Source organism: Epinephelus moara, chromosome 11 (genome assembly GCF_006386435.1).
Source record: "Epinephelus moara isolate mb chromosome 11, YSFRI_EMoa_1.0, whole genome shotgun sequence".
Lineage (NCBI taxonomy): Eukaryota > Metazoa > Chordata > Actinopteri > Perciformes > Serranidae > Epinephelus > Epinephelus moara.
In genome coordinates, this window is record NC_065516.1 from 30,163,864 (window position 1) to 30,177,363 (window position 13,500).

The window sequence follows — 13,500 nt, forward strand, 5'->3', positions numbered from 1 at the left end:
TCTACAGGTCCGTAAATGTCCGTTTCACCCAAGCCACTACTAGAGGAGATGACACAATGCTGATTAAGCCGATCAGCTCCTCTAACATCTCGCGGTATTTTTCAATATATATCATTTTTAGTTTGCGTGTTGACCGGCGACATTCCCGCGCTGGCGTACAGGAAATGCTTCCTCACAACAAGAAGGGAGGGGGAGGAAGAGCGCAGAGTGTCATAGCAAGAGGTAGAGCGCAGGTAGAAAGAGAAAGCAACATGGCCAAGAACCCAAAGAAGCGGCCGAGACACGGTTCAGAAGTGGATCCTACCACATGAAAAAGCCTGGACGTTCGGCTGAAGGTCTGTTAGCAAAGAAGGAAAGTGACCGACGGAGAAGGCAAACAAGGATTTGTATTGGCGTTGCTTTTCTTCAGTGGAGAGCCCTGAAGGAAGAAATTGGGCTGAGGGCTTGTGATGACATCATGTTTCACCTGAAGGTTGTTCCCAGGATCACTGTGAATTATGTCCATAAGTGCACTTATATGTGTGAAAGTGGTATTGAACAGATCACAGAAACAATGTTTTTGTCACTGACTCTAGCATTGGTTTGTCTTCCTTGAAATTTCACAGAAACCTACTTTTATGTTTTTTCCCGTCACTGTCGGGGGTGTGTTGTCAGGTTTTTATAGGCTCAATGTCAATTTGTCAGGATACACAATCAGAAAATGGGAGACACTCAAGTGCTATCGACAGAGGTTAAAACTACACTGACATTGATGTGAAGTGCCTTTAAAACACTTAAGACAAGATCACAGTGATTGTAATGACACTTCCATGATTGAGCCCCCTGCCGATGAACAGATCAAACTAAAATGTCTACACACAACTTAGCATTTCGACAGTTACACCGTGACCACTTTTGCAAATTTCAACCCCAGCTTAGACAAACTTCTATCCTTGAAGAAAACCAATGTGGTGACGAATTGTCCATTCCTCCACTGACCTGGTCCTGTGGTCCTTGAATCTCCGCTCCCTTGGTCCTTGAAGCTCTGCGGTGACAGGGTTGCTCGGAGGCCATTAGAGAGATTGCCTGCGTGTGTGGGGGGGAGTGTGGACACCTTCGAAGAGGAGGGCCTTCATCTAATCAATTTGGCTTAGTGGTCTGCCACCGAGGAGGCTCCCTGCAGCCAGCCAAGGCCATATAAAAGTCACAACAGAAGAGGTGATGCATTGTGATGCACTGACAGCACACAACATAAGTGTACATAGTGACTGACATGGAGGTTAGAATGATTGCCCCACCAAGCATTTTTAAAACCCGATGCTGCTTGTATAGGCACGAGAACTAATGTTTCAGATAGTGTACGTTAGTATTCTTTCAGCATTTTATTTCTTTTTTAAGATCTCCCCCTCAGATTTAAGGCTTCAGAAGTGGACTGCCCTACACATCATGGACTCTCCCAGTGGGTTTGGGTGACTTCCAAAGGCAGTGATTGTCAATTATAGATAAACTACCAGGTTTAGGCTTGGAACCACATGCAGCTAGGTCTGATAGCGGGCACTGATACTTATCATTCTCATCTGCCCTCACTCTCCAACTCTCTCTGGTACAGAACTACCTCTTCAATCTCTCACTTCAGCGGTGAGCAGGTGATGCAGTGCGATCTAAGGGCTTAGATATCTAAAGAATCACACGGTTGATAACGGTGGCAGTGTGCATCTGCTGATTGGTCCTGTCTGATGGTTAACCCATCTCACGTCGGCTCTGTCTGTTTCCTTCTTCTGCTTTTTCCTTTCAGTAAAGTTCTTCGAGTCTTGGCAAATGTCAAAACTTTGATATAACAATTTTAGTTTTAACTTACAGTGCATGGGACAAGGCCCAGGACTACATTGTTGAATACACACTAGATGGTGATAAATTTAGGTGTTTGTCAAAGAAATCATGCTTCATTTGTGTAAATCTTTGTGTAGTTTAATTACCATGATGTCGTATTATCAGACATAGTAACCCCTGCTAGACTTGCTGGCAGCCTTAAACACTCGCAGTAACAGGAACTTGAGCCTGTGCTGGACTGTGCATGCTGGATTAACTTTTTACAGGGCCCAAAGGCAATATTTGCATTGACCATTGACCCCCCCTAATTGTTTGTGTGTTGTTTATGTACCCTGTGGCCTCTTAGTTCCCATGACGTATACAGCAAACTATACATGTCTGGTTTATTATTTCCCAGACACACAGAAACCAAACAGCCCTCCCATGTTGGAATACAACAAACTGCAGCCAGGTGTTGTGTGTCAGTCACTTTGCTGTAATTTGTAAGCTTTACCAGGGACTTTATAGTATGTGAGTGCAATCTAAACAAAAATAATAAAGATCTTGGCCCCTGTCTTCAAATAACAAGGAAGCTAAGTTCATGCTTCATGACTTTCAAAGTCATAAGATCATGTACTCCTCACTTTGCTCAACTTTAAGTCTTGTAATCGGGAGTCTTTAAGTTGCTGAAGTCGTCACATAACATGACTGTCAGGACATATGTCATGTAATGCAGGGAGTGTGGCAGTTGCCTACTAGAAAATATTAAAGTCAGAAAGTGACAAAACAGTGTTTCAACTTCAGAAGCATTGCATGCAATAGTCCACCTTCCACCTTTTCTACCCTCTGTGTGTCACTTTCACTCCGTCCCCCTCAAACACAAACACACACAACCCTTGGAGAGCACCACAGCGTCGCTCATCTCTGTACTCAACCTGTGTCTTGTGTTCTCATTGGATAAAGCTTGCCGACAAAATCCCTGACAGGTCCAGATATTTAGCATGCAGATATCTGGTGAGCGTCTGTGATGCGTGAATGAGCCTCTTAGCCTATGTCTTTGAAGAGTTCACACATAGCGCTCAAATGCTGCTTTGCAGGTGCTGAGCCGGCGACGACTTGCCTCTGATCTGCTTTTGTTGAATAGATAAATAAATAAAAATCAGGGCTAAAGTTAGTGTGAACTACGCATTAGGCGAACCTTTTGGAGGCCTTAGAGGCTAGTTGGTTATACAGTTTGGGTCCGTGAAATGTTGGCTAATGGATCTACAGTACATAGCAACAATATTAGCAGTGAAGGACTTACACCCTTCCCAACCACCGTCCTCTGTGAAGCTGGTGTCTACAAAAACAAAACTGCAGAGCAGAATGAATGAAAGAAACACCCTCCATTCCTCACAGAGTTTTATCATTACAGGCGGTGGAATTGCCAAGACACAGGCCACAATTTCTCAACTGGTGAGCTTAATTTTTTTTGTTTCTTTCTCTCTTTTATATTTGGTTTCAGGAAGAGGTGATGACAGTCTTTTTTAAGACTCTCTGTTTCTCTTTCCATCCCTGCAGTGTCATGACGCTATCCATCGTCATGACAGGCTTATCCTCTCCACAAACACTGAGCAAGAGCTAAAGATTTATTTAGCTCTGAACACAATTAAAAAAGCCCAGAGTTAGTGTTTGATTTTCACTGATGCATTCCCCTGTGTTACACGTGGCTATGTGAGCAAAGCACTATTGTTCCAATAAACCTGTCAGGATTTATTCACAATATTCTCGGCAAGGAGTCACAATATTTTTCCAGAGTAGGGACGTAGAAGAGAGGATGGATGTGTTTATGTCATGGTGGCCCTTCACAGATCTACTCAGCTCTTCTTCAACAACGATCCACAGCCACTCCATCCGTGCATCACACCTCTCAGAGTAGCTTCAGTGTTGAGTACACACTCAGCAGTGAGAATGTTGGGATAGCAAGCTCATCATTAGCAAGCTGAAAGCACTTTTAAACCCACCAGCCCTCGTGAGACTCTGAACTGCCTTCCTCTACCTGAGTTAGTGGAGAGGCTATTAGTTATGTCAACTCTTAATCATACTCACGCTTGTAGAGGGAGAGAGAGGGAGTGCCCAGGGTGGGTCTTTAAACCGCTGAGGAGTGGGAGTTCAGTTCACAGTTACAGGGAATATTAGTCATAAAAACTCTCATACTATCATAATAGCATCCAGGGCTTATTACAGCTAATTATTGCAATGGCTGGTACTGTTAAATAGTGAAGACAGTGTTTGGTAATGAAGTGTGAAGTGCTTGGAGTGGTAAAAGTCTCCACTCAGCACCGCTGGGAATGTGCTACCAGTACTATTCCTATTATTACTTCTGCCAGGATCCCAATAAAGCTATAGCTAGACAGCTGAATCATGTGGAGTTGTGTGTGTGTGTGTGTGTGTGTGTGTGTGTGTGTGTGTGTGTGTGTGAGAGAGAGAAAATTTGTTGACTGCTTTATTATTTCCTGATCTGGGCTGAGATCAGTTCTGCAGGTCACTTGTGTCACACTTAGAGCAACACAGAAGCTGTGAGGTCTTCATTGGGAGACAAAGTCATTTACACTCTCTGACATGCAGAAATAGACTCAAATGGAGGCTGGCCGTAACCCCGTGACAGGGAGCATGGGAAGCGAGCCACAGTTTGTTTGCACTTACTCTGGTGTCATCTGAGACACTCAGCAGAAGGACATTTAGCAGAATTATGTGTCTGCCTGTCGCTATCTGACGTATGGCATCCGCATCCACTTCTGATTTTTCAGAGAACTCTTAATGTACAGCTTGTTTATCCGCTTTGTAAATGCTAACATATTTATAGTGTTGACATAAATCCTGTGCCCAGTGGCACGGCTTTGAGTGATAATCTCTGGGATGAGACTTTGCAGAGACAGGAAGTGTTAGCAGGAAATTTGACTGCAGAGTTAACAGTCATCTGACCTTTCTTTGTCTTTTTATTTTTGTCAGAGACAAAGAAAGAGTAGATGCTCTCGGTATCTTTGTCTCACTTTGTAACCGCTGAAAATATCACAAGGCACGCCTTGTGCGAAGTGATGAAATATTAACAATAATTTAATAAACTAAATAGTGCTGGAGGTCTTCTTGTGTCATTAATGGACAAATCAATTTACTCTGTCTGTTTCTCTGCTGTCTCAAATGCTGAGTTTAACCCTTTAAAAACAGATGTCCTGAGCATGACTGCAGAGGATTATTATTTGCATGATCCTGTTTAAATCAGTCTAAAATAAGAACGATAATAGCTCAAACATTCATTCTTTTTGCAGTAGAAAGCGAAGGCTTCTGTCTTCCATGGCAACAAATCACTACATCATGTTACCTTATTTTACATGTGGTGTAAACATGGTACCAACATGTAGTAGTGCCGGTATTTGCCAGTAATGGCTGCAGGGAAAGCTAAGGCATCCATCTTTCCCATCATCATACCATACCTTATGCTACCTTACCTAATGTGATGAGAAAATATAATATTTTGACATGATTTCCCCAGGAATTATTTCTGCATTTACAAAATGTATGGATTAATGGCACAATTTCAATACTTTTATTAATTATTGTGCTTTATGACTTACATATCCGCTTTTAGAGATGGTAGACCATTTCTATTACAGAGTTCAAAGGGTTAAGGAGTAGCTAATTTATCCATACCAAAGCTGCTTTGTACATTGAACAAAAAAAGAATCAATAAACTTCAAATTTTGCCACTGGTTTTATATTTCTCTCCCCTTTTCAATCCCTAATTTGTCTACCTCCTTGTTTTGTTTTCATACAGCTGAACAAGGTCAACACACACACACACACACACACACACACACACACACACAAAACTTGCTTGGAGTTTCAGACAGCATTTCATTGGCATAACTTTTGAGCAGAACCAATTTTGCTTAAGCACAGTTATTTAACTTTAAAAAAGAAAGCCCAGAGACATTCACTGATATTCAAAAACATTCACTGCACACCAGCAGTTCCACTAATATGTGTGCACAATATTTCTTTGCAAAAACCACAATGCAGAACATTCAAAAAAAGACAATCTGAAAAATAAGAAAATAGTTAAGGCTTCATCTGAGAACACTCGTAATGGTTTTACCTCAGTATGATTACCATAATTACTTGTGCATTCCTGTCTACTCAAATTAAAAATGTTTCAATGATTTGATTTAACTATAAATACACAGCAATGTTAAAGCAAAAAAATTGTTTTAAACTCAAAATCCATGTCTCTCCTCCTCTCTGTCTCTCCCATTAGTCGGTGAGAAACTCTGAGGTTCATTTACATTGTGTATGACATGTCAAAAGAGGGTCAAATTGGCCAAGGGCAATGCCTCCTGGTCTCAGCACGATAAGTCCTCAAAGGCCTGGGAGTGTTTAGCATCTCTTTGTCTCCGGGCTCCTCGTCCCAGTGGACCTGCAAACAACCCCTCGACTCCTCCACCCTCTTCATTAGTCCCTTTGTAAGAGGCCCCCACCTCCTCTCGCTCCTGCGCCGTTCTGTTTCATTGTCTTCCACAGGGAGGTCACCTGTGAAGTCTGTCTGCTTCAAAGCACATGTGAGGGGAGCACTCAGAGGCATGTGCAGGCCCATGCTGGCAGCCACATGTGGCTGGAAACATACGAGTGTTTACACACACGCCTAATGCAGGACGACAGGTATTCATTCACACATGCGAATGTATACACGTAAACAACATGGGAGATGTATGCATACAAGACAGTAAATGCTAATTGTTTTCATTATTAAAGGTGAATGTGTTCACAAATGAGCACATACACAGAAATACACAGATGTGGACGTGTAACACAGAGTCCTATCCAGTCATAAAATGTGACTCTTCCTACTATTGTGCTGCACACTCCACACAGTGAATGTTAGTGAAGGGTTCACAAATGATGATGAAACTGGTCCCGGCTTGCGTTTAAGAGAAAGAAAGAGGGCGATGCATCCTCCTGACCACAGCTACAGAATGTCTCTCATCCCCCTACTCTCCTTCTCCCTGTTTTTTTATCAGATCTACAAAGATACAGTCCACCCTAAAGCTCTGTGGAAATCCCAGAACACTCCCCGACCACATTCCCATCTTCCCACAAACACGATCACTTTCAGAGTACTTACTTTGGCTCACAATCACAGCTTTGATCAAAGCAAAACATTTTCACATACCCCGCTTGATTTATTGTCTTTTCTCATGGAATGGTTTCTGTCAGCCATTTGAACATTAAGGGCAAATTAATTTGACAATGTGCAGCGGCTGCTCTGCAGACTTCCTCCATGCTGCCCATGCAGAGGTTTAGAAACCACATGTTGGTATATTGGACTCAAGTTCTGGGTCTGGATTGTTTGGATATGAGGAGAAAAGCTGCTCCTTATCTTTTGGCATAGATTTGAACTATGAATTATTAATACGTGTTGAGATGCTTTCAATCGCCTACAGGAAGCAGCACAAACACATGAATGAAAAGAGAAAACATCACTAACTCCACCACTGCAGCAAACTCTTTTATAATCAGGGGCTGTATTCATAAAGCTTCCTTGTTCAAAGAGTTGCTCCTAGTGATGAAATTTGAAGATAATTCATATGATTATGACGTTTTCTAAGAATTCCCCCTCACAGTTAAGACTAGATCCTGTTAAAAAGTTATTCACAAAGCATCTTAGCCCTCAGTCAATATCAAACAGATTTGTCAGCTCATTACACTCTGTTTCCATCTTCAGTCTGAGATGCCATCCACTCTATTCGATTTGCGTGGGAGAGGTGGATTCGATTTTCTCTAACCAATCAGACCAACGTATCTGCCTGAATCTGACCTCATTTTAAGTCCACACTGATGCGTAGCCATGCCGACATACCTGTTTTGCCAGGGTTTTAAGAGTGGAGAGGAGTTAAGTTAAACAAACTCCGATGTCAGGCGATTTTGAGAAGACACGTCGATTTAGAACAGCCCCCAGCAGCATCTATCTTGTCTATAGTTGAAGCCATTGTTGTTATTAGTCCTCATTGGCTTTGACACACCACTTGACAATAGCTTGACAACGGTTGATTTGTATTTCCAAACCGTGTGCCATGATGCTGCACAAATCAGTCAACTTGGTGGAGTGGGTTGGTTCCAGTGTCTGGACCCAGGCAATCTTATCCCTTAAGAGAGCTCCTTAGGTGAAAAACTGTTAGTAGTAGGTAGGAGGATTTTTAAGAGGCTTAAGAGTTTCTCAAGCAGAGGAGTAAGTGGCAGAAAGACAAAGAGGTTGGAGAATTATCCTCCAAATCTTGAATGAGTAAGTGAATGAAACACTACAGATTAGGTCATGTAGGGATGTTTGTGGTCGATCTTATTAGAGGTGCGCTTACATCTCCCGTCCAACGCCATAAGGCTGTAACACTGGAAAAGAAAGTGATTACAATACTAAGATATTTGGTAACTGGAAAAATGCAACAGTGCAGCAGTGATGACTTAGTTCTGATTCAACCTCCCATCAGCAGAGCGATCACACAAACAATCACGGCGCGATGACCAGACGCATTATGTTTTAGGGTTGTCTGTCCGTCCGTCCCATTCTCCTGAGCATAACATCTCAAGCCTTGAAGGAAATTTTTCCTCAGATTTGGCACAAATGTCCTCCTGGACTCCCGGACAAACTGAGTAGAATTTGGTGGTCAGAGGTCAGTGTGACCTCACGAAACATGTTTCAGTCAGGACCGCTTTAATCACAGAAAACTTTATTTTCATTAGCAGTATTATATTTGGTGGTATGGCTCTGTTCTGGGGCCTCTTTGCCTTTCCTAGGCCTATGCAGAAAGCCTAAGAGCACACCTCCCTGCACTTCCATACTTCTACATGGAAAGCCTTAAGGCAGAGAGAGCAAACCTTCCTGCCTTCCCATGCACCTACATGGAAAGCCTAAGGCAGGGAGAGCAGCAGCAAAGACCACCTTGGAACAGAACAGAGCAGCATCAACGACAAACAGAGATGACATTGATAAGTCAGATACAGCATGAAAAGGAGGAGCTGGGGTGGAGGCAGGTTGCAAAGGGACATGCAGAGGAAGCAGCAACAGTAGGCAGGCCAGAGCAGTTTAAATAGGGCGCCCTGAATGAGAATCACCAATTGGCTGCATAGAAAGGAATCATGTGATCAATCAGCCGCTCCATCAGTGAATTGGGCTGCTTGAGATCAGCTGATGTAACTGGGATGTGAGCTGAGCTGAACGCTAAGCTCAATTTTCAGCAATGATTGAAGAATTCATGCCCTAATTATGACAAGACTTCACATAAATGTCGAACAGGATAAAATGAAGAAGTTATGACATTTTATATTTGAAAGGTCAAAATTTAACTTCACGGTGACATCATGATGTTCCACATAAAACACTTTTCTGGTCATTATTCAACACCATATCTCAGGAACAGAAGGGGAGACAGTTGGTCAGATACTGAATTAGTGGCACTGTGAAACTGTGCTGTGTAACAATCTGGTTTCGAATTTGGTGCTTCCTTGCACTAACATACATATCTGAAGCACTGTCTACTCTCATGGCTACATATGAGTCTGGACAAATATGGATATAAACTACAACCTTCCTGGTTGGTATGAGGAGGAATACAACTGCAAGGCTTCTTTTTCTTTTTGAATCCATCATACCCAGCGATGGGGCTAACCACACATCCCCTCTAAGGTAAAAGTTTCTGTCTGTTCCTTGCACAGAGCTGCTCTGAGAATTTTCCCTAATCACTCATAAGCTAGGGCTCCTTGCCCGAAATTTTTATGCCATGTTAGGAGCTCTCTGAGTCTATTCTCTGGACGATTGTAAATACGGCCCCAGATCTTGTGTGAGAAGCCTTTCATGCATTTTCTCTGATCACTTGCAGATTCTGTCATGACATCACATTTGTATTAACAGTAATAACTCTTTATTGATCTCCATGAGTGAAGTCTCCTTTCATTTTCTACTCTCTACATGGACTAGCACTCAGCTAGAGGGAAACCCCCTGGAGCAGGTTTTGTTTTTAGCATCTTATTGCAGCTGAGCAGATGCAGTTTGACAGGACGGGTTGAATTTCTTGGCCACTTCCTAAAGCCTGCTGCCCCAAATTGTCTTTGTCATGTGGAATTTAGTCAAGTAGCAGAGATCAAACCCACGACTGGCTGACTCATAGTATCTCCCCACTGAGGCCTGGGGATAGTGTCGGGGGGTATAGCTCAGTGGTAGAGCATTTGACTGCAGATCAGGAGGTCCCCAGCTCAATTCTGGGTGCTCCATCATTTAAGGGCAGGGTGATGACATGACCCACACTTTAAATGAAGACTGGGTTCAAGCTGTGTTGTCAGCAACCTCACACCCCACTGTATAGTCCTTGTTTCAGACAACAGTTGCATTGTTTTACCTTAAATCCTTAAAAAAGTGTGGGTCATGTCATCACCCTCCCTGTTTTTCTGGAAATTAAGTTTATATGCAACTAATTTGCAACACTGAACACATTCAGGAGGAAACGACGTGTTGCTTTCGATTACGTTTTCTATTAACATAATGAGGAAATGTTCATTAACATTTCTGGAAAGTAGCCAAAACTGTCGATAGTGAACATATCATTAACATGTTCACTGACAACATGTTTCATTTCTTTTCTTCAGAATATTATAGTCCAATATCCACTTATCACAACTACAGCATTATCAACATTTCTTTAGGCACTGGCAGAACATGATTAAATTTAAAGAAAGATCATGGTCTTTTTTTAATGCAGGTAACAGTCCAAAATTCATGAGACACAGCATAAGAATTAGCATTTAATTTAAATCACAGTCTCTCAGTAACTGGAACCAAAGTGCTTTTGTTGCCTTAATCAAACCGCACAAGGTATTCAGGATGTAAACCTCTGACTTCTGTGTCAGAATCCTACATTTTGTATACCCACCATCCACCACAACTAGTGTCCTACGACTTAGGAGCAACAAAATCTTCATTGACCCTCACTCATGAACACTCGTGACGGTCCGGTCCGTTGTGGTGAAGAGGGAACTGAGCCGGAAGGCGAAGCTTTCAATTTACTGGGCCATCTACGTCCCAACCCTCACCTACAGTCATGAGCCGTGGGTAGTGACCGAAAGAATGAGATCGCGGCGGAAATGAGTTTCCTTCGTGGGGTGACTGGGCTCAGCCTTAGAGATAGGGCGAGGAGCTCGGACATCCGGAGGGAGCTCGGAGTAGAGCCGCTGCTTCTTTGCATCGAAAGGGGTCAGTTGAGGTGGTGCGGATGCCTCCTAGAGGTGTTCCGGGCACTTCCCACTGGTAGGCGGCCCAGGGGCAAACCCAGGACAAACTGGAGGGATTACATATCTCATCTGGCCTGGGAACACCTTGGGGTCCCCCAGGAGGAGCTGGGAAGCGTTGCTGGGGAGAGGGATGTCTGGGGTGTTTTGCTCAGCCTGCTGCCCCCACGACCTGAAGCGGATGAAAAAGGATGGTTGGATGGAAAATCTTCATTGACTCAAAATGAAAAACACACTCACAAAAAAATGCCTCTGAACATAATCCCAGCAATTACGTTTGACACCCCAAGCAATTGGGAAAGCAATTTAGTAGTATATAAAGTTAATTTCTAGGAGACAGGGTTGCCTCTTTTGCCTCTGCTCATTCATTTTCGTCTTTTACTTCCATCACTTCATTGAAGTAACTCTTGATAGGAGACAGGCAAATAAACCCCTTGATTTCTTCTGATTGATTCCTCTTCCTGTGGCCACAGTGTCGGACCACTCAAACAATTGCTAAGCTCAGTGTTAGTTAGTTTACATTTAAAGGGATGACTGCTTACAACAGATAAAATTAAACTTTAGGTGTGACACTTTGAACTGAGACAAACTTTGGCCATGGTGCTGTGATTCTATAGTTGGTGGTTCAAGATAAATAAAAAGTCCAAAGCAAAGAAAAAAGTTAGCAAACTTCCACCTTAGCATGACGGCACGATTTAGAGTAAGCCCCATACATTCTCTTTTAAAATGGATATATGTGTGTCCAGACAACTGCAAAAAGGATAAAGTTCATGCTTTTCAGCACACGGTCAGGACTTCAGTACTTCAAGTGCTGTTGCAATTGCCGAAAAGTTACTTGCATATTTCATCATTCTGCACACCTTACTTTGGGATCAAGTTGTGCCATTGCCGTGAGCAATTGAAACTTGGGACCTCGGTTGAGACCTTTAACTGCTAACTTCCACAGCTACAAGGAACTTTGAAAACTTAAGGTATACTTGCACTGACCGGCCATAAACTTTTCCTGTTTCGGCCTGTGAAGCCATCTCTTTTTGTTGCCATGACCCAATCCAGCTCTCTGTGAAATCCAACCAAGTGGTATATGATGTAAAAAGCAGTGTAGAGTAACTGTGGTAATGACAGTTTGATGTTGAAGTGATACACACAAGGCGCCTTTAACTTCTTAGCCATCCTGTGACTTTCATTTTATTTCCATCAAACCACCACTTTCTTAAACTATACAGGCATTATTTTGGGACACACTGTCGTCATCAGCATTATCAGTGAGACCGAGGAAAAGTTTCTCAACACCTCGTTGCCCAATTACTGTTATTCCTCCGAAGAGCGGTGCTTTACATACTGAGATGAAGTTAGAATTTCGAAACCCCTGCTTCCGTCTCATCATCCCCTGCCTCGAATCTCTATGAAAACCTCATGTGCTTTCATAATACTGCGTGACTGATCAGAGCGATGCATATCCAAAACACAGTCTGCACATCACAATACCATCTGTTTCTTAGCATCCAGCATTCACTTTTTCTAAAACAGTCCCAATAAAAGTTCTTCCCATAGCGCCGAGCAGCGCCGACTCTGAGTTCTCGTCTTTTGTTTTTGCCTTTGTCGCTCTGCTCTGCGTTATGGAAAGAACGCCTCTGTGATATGCTTTGACTTGTTGCATGTAAACCATTCTGACCTCATACATGCTGCTTGTGTGTGTGAATCTGAGCAGAAATAGATTGTGTGTAAGCTGTTTCAAGATTAGCATATGTACTCAGTGGCAGCTCCCAGCAGCAGGCAGCTTTTAACCAGAAATGTCTCCGTCCACTGAACAACACAGGCCTCACACCAGTACCCATATCACTCCTCCAGCAGCACTCCTCTCATCTCACACACCAAATAACTTTCTGTTTTTCCCAATAAATCATCAAAGGGTCCAGCAGAAAAAAAAACAAGTTTGGGAGTCTGGTGAAAGTTTGCATTCGTCATCTTTGCTGAAAAGAGCTGGATTGAGGATGTTTTTGTTCCAAGCAGGGGAAGAAGTTGTTCTCGTGGCTGAAATGTTTGCGATATGGATTTTGTGTACGTGCTGTCTGGAACCTGCAGTGGAATGAGCTCCATGCGTCAGATGCTGTCTGACCTGCCACAAACTCCAATTCATTCACTCACTCATCAGCCTCGGGTTTCTGCTCACACATCAGCTGTGACAATCAAATCTCTGACAATTTAGGCTTTTTAAGATGTAGAAGAAGTAAACTCTTGATCCTGCAGCTTTTCTGCAAAGACACGGTTACCCTCTGTGGAAAATCTAGTGCGGAGGCTTATATAAGCTGCAAGTCTTCTCAGTAACGATCATGTCTCCATATCATTATTGTTGCTACGTCTCATAATTACTGTAATTATTTCAAAATTGATGTTTACATGCTA

The 13,500-nt window shown here is 42.8% G+C and overlaps 1 protein-coding gene and 1 non-coding gene across 5 annotated transcripts in view; both read left to right on the forward strand.

Moving 5' to 3' along the window:
* pard3aa (par-3 family cell polarity regulator alpha, a) overlaps positions 1–13,500 on the forward strand; it is a 415,766-nt gene that overhangs the window by 132,243 nt on the left and 270,023 nt on the right. The window lies entirely within an intron of this gene.
* On the forward strand, positions 10,016–10,089 carry trnac-gca (transfer RNA cysteine (anticodon GCA)). Its single transcript has one exon. It is a non-coding gene; the product is annotated as a tRNA-Cys (tRNA).